We start from the raw sequence: 7,129 nt of genomic DNA on the forward strand, positions 1-7,129 counted from the left end.
GGGCATTTTTTTTTAATATGTAAATGAACCGGTTCGTAAAGGCACCGGTTCAAACCGGTGCCCTTTTTATTATTGGCACCGGTTTGGGCTGAACCGGTGCCTTTTCTATTTGTTTAAAAACCCGCCCAATTTTGGGTCGATTTTTGGCACCGGTTTGGCCTGAACCGGTGCCATATGGGGGGTGCCTAATGCTATTTTTCTACTAGTGCCCTACTGATAGTGTTAACTTACCACTTCTCACATCTATGATTGCTCCTGCAGTGTTAAGGAATGGTCTACCTAAAAAAATCGGGGTTTGCATATCCTCAGCCATATCAAGAACAACAAAATCAACGGGTATATAAAATTCACCCACTCTAACGGGGACATCCTCTAAAACACCTAAGGGGTATTTGAAAGAACGGTCGGCCATTTGTAGAGTAATATTAGTAGCTTTTAATTTACCCATATTCAACTTGGAGCACACAGATAATGGCATGACACTAACTCTAGCACCCAAATCACATAATGCATTATCAATCATTAGATTGCCTATATGACAAGGGATAGAAAAACTACCCGGATCTTTTAATTTAGGTGGAGATTTATTTTGGAGTACGGCACTACACTCTGCAGTAATAGCTACTGTCTCTACCTCAGTAATAGACCTTTTTCTTGTCAATATTTCTTTCATAATTTTTGCATATGAAGGTATTTGTGTGATTAATTCAGTGAAGGGAACTATTACCTTCAAATCTTTTACCATCTCCAGGAACTTACCAAACTGCTTATCCAAATTTGTCTTCAAGTGATGATTGGGGAATGGAAGTTTGATAATTGGCTTTGGAACATTACTGCTCTTATCTGGAGTGGCCACCTTCTCTGAAGTCGTACCCTGCAATGTAGAGTTAGATATATTAGTATTATGCTTTAGCCCTGCAGGGCTATTAACTACATTGTCAGGTTTAACGGAATCAAGATTAGCATTATTTAATAAAACAGGTTCATCAACACTGGGCATAAGGGGGCCTTCATAGTTTGAACCACTCCTTAGAGTAATTTCATAGGCTTGATCCGTAGGCCTGGTCGGTTGTGCCGGTAGAGCTCCCTGTTGGCGGGCTTGTAGAGTAGCGGAGAGTTGCGCAATTTGATTATCTACAATTTTATTATGTGCTAGAATTGAATCAATTTGCGCATCTCTACTCTCCGTATGCTTCTGCATATTAACTAGCATCACTCTAATTTCCACCAAAGAAGGGTCGGAAGATGAGAAGGATTGTTGTGGTTGGTTTTTCTTGCCAGCATCGGGATGGTAATATTTCTGCTGCTGTTGCTGTGCGCCTGTGGTTCTTGTGGTGGTGGGTTTTGAACATTAGTACTCCGGTAGGAAAGGTACGGATGATTCCGATACCCAGGATTGTAGGTGTTGGAGTATGGGTTATTCTGCCTATAAGCTTGAAAGGCATTAACTTGCTCCACGGAACTCCTGCAATCTTGTTCCCAATGACCTAAAATTCCACAATTTTCACAGAAAGCCTCATTAGCATTATTATTAATTGCAGAAACATTAGCTACATTAGCAGTGCTAAGATTATCTAATTTTTGGCAGATAGAGGTCAATTGAGCTTGCAAAAAGGATACAGAGTCAACACTATGCTTCCCCTTGTTAGAAAATCCTCTAGGATTCCCATATTGGGAATTATGTATCGCCATATCTTTAATAACCTGACCTGCATCATCAATATTAAGATTCATAAATCTCCCACTAGCTGCAAAATCTAAAATTATTCTAGAAGAATTTCCAATGCCATTGTAGAAGGCTTGGATTAACTGTCATTATGCTAAATTATGATGGGGGCATTCTCTTTGTAGGTCCTTGAACCTCTCCAAAGCCTCATATAAAGATTCATCGACTTCTTGGGCAAAGTTCTGAATCGCACTCTGAAGTACGGTTGTTCTCTCTGCAGGATAATACTTGTTATAAAAATTCAAAACAAGAGTTTCCCAGTCAGTTATACCAAGTGCAGTTCTATTTAAGCCATTAAACCACAATTTAGCTTTTCCAGTTAAAGAGAAAGGAAAGAGAATCTCCCTGATTTGGTCTTGTGTGACCCCGACTTGCCTGATGGTATTACAATATTGACAATAATCTGCAACGTGAAGATTTGGGTCTTCACCCTTAGCTCCGCTAAATTGCTTCCTCTCTATCATTGTTATAAATTGGGGTTTAATTTCAAATTGTACCCCATCAAGAGCCGGAGTAGGGGTGAGATGTGGAAAATCTATAAGATTTGGTTGTGAGTAATCACTAAGCATCTTTGGAGTCGTCATCTCTGATTTTGTATCTGATGATACCTCTGAATCGCTAGAACCAGTTGGAGGATCGCGGTGATTATTATTATCACCAGAGTCCGCCAGAATTTGCTTGTAGAAATTCTTCTGTCTATGAAAGGATCGTTCGATCTCAGGATTGAATGGGATGTACCCTGATCTGGAACACCTGGGCATAAACAAAAAAAAAAACTAAAAGCAAATATGAGATTTGCCTCAGAGAAATAACGTTCTCTAAGACAAAAAGAATATAACCTAGACTACAAAAATAATCAATAAATAAAAATCAAACCGTTTCCCCGGCAACGGCGCCAAATTTTGACAGGGTAAAGTCGTATCCCCTAATCAAAAGTAATACCTAAATCCTCTAACTAATGTAGATAGGGAAGTAGGGTCGAATCCACAGAGAAACGAGTCTTTCTATTCCTAATTAACTAAAGTAATCTAAATTATAAAGTAACCAATATGTGAATTTGAATATGAATATAAACTACGAGGATTAAGAAAAAGGAGAAAATAATATATAAAAGGATCTAGGGCATAGGTTCACCAATACATAATATTCCAGAGTAGAATATAATAATCATTCATCAATGCATACATTAATCAGATTATAAAGGGCTTTCGCTACGTATTATAATCACACAATTAATTTACCGGTATTAAATCTCATCTTTCGAATCTCGACTTAACCATTTATAAATTAACATGCCTATTGAAACTAGACCTAAACATCAATTCTCATCTGTCGAATCTCGAATCAATATTGTCAAACTCATGCATAAAAGATCAGGCCTAATCTAGTCACAGAGCATTAAATCAATCAATAGGAAATCAACCTAACATTGACAATCAACAACAATAAATCACCCCTTCATATTATTTATGGATCCCCACAAACCCTAGAAATAGAACTACTCACACATAATAGAAACTAAACTAATCAAAGCAATAAAGCAAGACATGATCAAAGGAATAAAATAAACAACTAAGATTAAGAGAAGAGAAATCGTTACCAAAATAAATCTGGAATTTAGAATAGATTAAGAACAAAGGTATAAGAGAGAGAAAATCTAAGAAAACAACTAAGAGAGTAAAGAAAGACTAAGAAGATGCTAAAATCGTTTTACGGAGAAGTATTTATACTCCGTACGAATCCTAAACTAAAACAAACTTAAACGTCGAATAATTAGCTCCTAACAAATACACGCGCCCGATCGGGCAAGGCACCGCCCGATCGGGCGCACCTTTTTGCTCCTCAGACGTATCTCGCGCCCGACCGGGCGCGTCACCAGGCGCGACCCTTGCTTCTCTCGCCCGGCCGGGCGCGCCTCCGGGCGCCAGCCTTTTTGGCCGGGCGGCTCTCTTGGGCCACTATTTGGACTACGATTGGGCTCCAATTCTTTGGGCCGATCTGGGTTTCCTCTTCGGGTCTTGAGTATTGGTCCAAATGCCCCGATATCACACATATCGAGCCCTTAATAACCAGTTCGATGGCTGTAACCGGCCCTGGGCTATAAAATCTGGTCGTGTTTCTCCAGTGATCGTAATTGCTCCATAATATCTCGGGAAAATGCTCCAAAAGTGCAAATCCTTGCAAAAGTCAACCAAATCTACGAAAACACTAGAAAACACCAATTAGTAATAAAAGTGGCTCTAAAGAGCCAAAAACACTATTAATTATGACCAAGGGATGGGGGTAAAATACTATATAAAATAGACACATCAGGATTCAGTAGGGAAACCAAGAAAACCATCGGAGAAATCACGTTGGCTACCTATACAAAAGGGATCAATTTACAAGTCAAGTTCTCGGTGATCGATACTCTGTCATCATACAACATGATTCTGGGCAGACTATGGATACATGAAATGAAAGCTATCCCGTCCACATACCATCAGGTCATCAAGTTTCCAACAAAATAGGGAATCTAGGAAATCTAGGGAGATCCGAATGAAGCCAAAGAGTGTTACAAGATCGCCTTGAAAGAAACATCTACATAGCAAGGATCAGCATAGCAACCAGAGGGTCAGTTGGGCCAAGAGAAGCTCAGTATAGAAGAGGAGAAAGAAGTACTGAGGTCCAACTGAACCTAAAACACCCCGATTAAAAGTACGAATAGGGTCATTAATGAAGAGAAGAAAGTTCGGGCTAGAAATGAATAAGGTCATTAATGAAGAAGTTCAGAATATGCTCAAAACAGGGAAAATCATAGAATTAAAGTACCCAGAATGGCTTGCCAACGTGGTAGTAGTCAGGAAGAAAAATGGGAAGTGGAGAATATGCATCGACTTTACAGACATTAATAAAGCTTGCCTAAAAGACCCATTCCTATTACCCCATATCGATGTCATGGTAGATGCTACAGCAGGACACGATTTACTCTATTTTATGGACTCATATAGTGGATACAATCAGATCCCCATGCATAAGGATGATCAAGAGAAGACCGCCTTCATAACTGGCCAAGGAATCTATTGCTACAAAGTGATGCCTTTCGGACTAAAGAATGAAGGAGCAACATATCAAAGGCTCGCAAACAAGATGTTTGCAGAACAGATTGGAAGCGCAATGGAAGTGTAAATAGATGATATGGTGATAAAGTCCAAGAAGGCAGCTGATAATGTCAAAGATCTCAAGGAAGCCTTCTTCATCTTGAAGCAATACAACATGAAGCTAAACCCCACAAGTGCACATTTGGGGTACAATCAAGAAAATTCTTGGGATATTGGTAACACAACGAAGAATAGAAGCAAGCGTGGAACAAGCCAAAGCTATTCTAGACTTAAAACGGCCAAAATCGAAGAAAGACATGCAAAGCCTTACATGTGAAATAGCATCACTGAATAGGTTCATTATTTCTAAATCTTCAGACAAGAACAAGGTATTCTACACTACTACAAAAACTAGAATAAGAAACGCAAGATATAGAACGGTTAATTTAGATATGCGTTCTCTAGGATTATATAGAACGCCTATCTTAATTAACCGTTCTATTTGATTTTTTTTTTATTTTATTAAATTGTGATTTTATTATATAGAACGAATTTCTTAGTTAACCGTTCTATTTGATACATCTAAATTTTACACTTACAATATAGATCGCCCCTCCTAGTTAACCAATCTATATGTTTAACATTATTTTTTAAGAATAAAATAAAAATTAAAATCTAACCTAACAAGAGGCCCAAAATTCTAACCCTAACTCCTCCTTCCTCTTAATTAAGATAGCCGTCATTCATTTCCTCATCCTCTCAAGCACTTCTTCCCTCCTTTGAAACCCTTACTCCTTTCTCATCTTCTACCTTCATCCCTCAAAGTCCGATCCTAGTAACTCCGGCTGAGGTCCGATTAACCTCTTCTCCGTCATCTTCTTCCTATATTAACAACTATCCTATTCGTCGTATCTCTTTGTTTCCAACCCCAACTCCGATTAAAATCTCGATTTTGCTCTGTTTATGCAGTACGGGTCTTGATGCAGTACGGTGCTCTGTTTCAAGGTAGGTGGTGGCTGAGATTGAATTGATTGGTGGGTCGTTTAAGGTGGTTGGAGGTGTGCGAATTATGAAGTGCATTTTAATTCTAAATTATTAATTTTTGGTCTATAACTTTCATCAATTGATTTTTATGTTATGATTTGGATTATAATTTTTGATTTTTCATCTTTGATTTGTAGGTGTTTGGTGCGGCTTCACTATTTGCGTGCACTATTGCTGGAGGTGCTGCGGTGTTGAGGTTGTTGGAGACGTTGCGGTGCTCGACGTTGGTGGAGATCAAATGGTGCAATGGTCGAGGTTGGTGGAGGCGCTGCTAGTGCATCAATTTGGGGGAAGCGCTGCTGGTGGTTCTGGTTGTTAAAGCTCTGCTGCGGTTGAATCGGTTGAATTGGATTATTAAGGTGGAGGTGGTTCGAATTTCATGGGCAATTCAAGTTGCACTAGCTTTTTAAGTTGTTAGCAGTTTAGCACATTGATAATTATTAAGTTGGTATAGAATTGTATCAAAATAAAGAGTTGAGATGTAATTACTATGTATTTGAATATAAAGGATACTCCGTAATAAAATTTATTCTTAATTTGATATTTAACTTTTACCATTTCAATTCTATTTGATTTGATTTATTAACTAATGGTGTTGATTAGCATATATATGCAACCTCTGATATGCAATATTAATATTTTTTTTAAAAAAAAAATCGCCAAAGAGAACGGTTATCTTAGATAACCGTTCTCTTTTATTCATATAAACATATAAAATAGGATAGAGAACGGTTATCTCTTGGATATAGAACGCCTTCTGTACCCGTTCTATTTTCCCTTGCATATAGAACGCCTCTTGTACCTGTTTTGTAAACTTTACACATCGCTTAGCAGAAGAACGCCTCTGAGGCGTTCTATAAGGCCAATTTTAACCATTCTTTATTCCATTTTTTGTAGTAGTGCTACGAGGTACTAAAGAAAAACAAAGAATTTAAATGGGAGCAAGAACACAAGGTGGCATTTCAGAAGTTGAAGGAATACCTAGCCAATCCTCTAATACTCTCCAAACCAAAAGAAGGAGAGCCACTCCAGCTATACCTCGCAGTGTCAGAGGGGACGATAAACGCTGATCTCACCAGATAAGAAGAAAAAGAGCAATTTCAAATCTACTATGTAAGCAAGACCTTACTTAGTGTGGATACCAGGTTCGCTTCTTTAGAAAAGATCATTCTAGCCTTAGTCACTGCTTCAATTAAGCTGTGTCCATACTTCAAAAGCCATTCTATATATGTGCGCACAAATTACCCTGTTAAGGCTATTATGAGAAAGCCAGAAATGT

At 38.4% G+C, this 7,129-nt stretch overlaps 1 long non-coding RNA gene and 1 other non-coding gene across 2 annotated transcripts; both read left to right on the top strand.

The window, feature by feature from the left end:
* The first annotated feature begins 1,822 nt into the window (after nucleotides 1–1,822).
* On the top strand, nucleotides 1,823–1,929 carry LOC145625908 (small nucleolar RNA R71). Its single transcript, XR_014110802.1, has one exon. It is a non-coding gene; the product is annotated as a small nucleolar RNA R71 (small nucleolar RNA).
* Nucleotides 1,930–5,505: 3,576 nt separating this feature from the next.
* Nucleotides 5,506–6,393, top strand: LOC145614236 (uncharacterized). The gene is made up of 2 exons (XR_014107077.1): nucleotides 5,506–5,864; nucleotides 5,988–6,393. It is a non-coding gene; the product is annotated as an uncharacterized LOC145614236 (long non-coding RNA).
* The last annotated feature ends 736 nt before the right edge of the window (nucleotides 6,394–7,129 follow it).

Source organism: Chenopodium album, chromosome 3, assembly GCF_948465745.1.
Source record: "Chenopodium album chromosome 3, dcCheAlbu1.1, whole genome shotgun sequence".
NCBI classification, from domain to species: Eukaryota; Viridiplantae; Streptophyta; class Magnoliopsida; order Caryophyllales; family Amaranthaceae; genus Chenopodium; species Chenopodium album.